The sequence below is a fragment of the Vombatus ursinus genome, unplaced genomic scaffold (genome assembly GCF_900497805.2).
Source record: "Vombatus ursinus unplaced genomic scaffold, bare-nosed wombat genome assembly UNPS02014810.1, whole genome shotgun sequence".
Taxonomy (NCBI): domain Eukaryota; kingdom Metazoa; phylum Chordata; class Mammalia; order Diprotodontia; family Vombatidae; genus Vombatus; species Vombatus ursinus.
The window spans coordinates 886214-886831 of NW_020954588.1; positions in this window are offsets into that span (position 1 = coordinate 886214).

Genomic DNA, 618 nt, shown 5'->3' on the forward strand with positions numbered 1-618 from the left:
TAACATAACATAACATAACATAACATAACATAACATAACATAACATAGCACAACACAACACAAAACAACATAACATCATAACATAGCACAGCATAACAACATAATACAACATACATATAACATAGCGTAGCATAGCATAATATAAAATAACAATAACATAAACATAACATAAAATTTGTGATGGCCCCATTTAACATGGTTTCATGATTTCATCCAGCTTCATTTGGAAGCCTCTGAATAAAAGCAAAGGTAGCGAGCGAATGGTGGCAACAATCCAGGGTGGAGGCTTCACAGGACATGGATAGTGACAGGATAAGGGGGTTAGTGAAGAGTTGAATTAGCTTACTAAGGGCTCAAGATAGAGAAGTTAAGACAGTATAGCCAGTTAGGGAAAGAACTAGTATGTAACTGAGGCAGGATTTGAATCCCATATTCCAAGTTGGGGACTGGAGGCATGAGGAGGTATACAGAGGTTAAATGACAATACTTCATAGTCAGGCTTTGAACCCAGGTCCCCTGGTGCCACATAAAGGGCTATTTCCATCATATTACACTACTTCTCCAAATAAGTATTTATCAAGTGCCTTCTCTGTGGAAGATATATGGTCATAATGATGA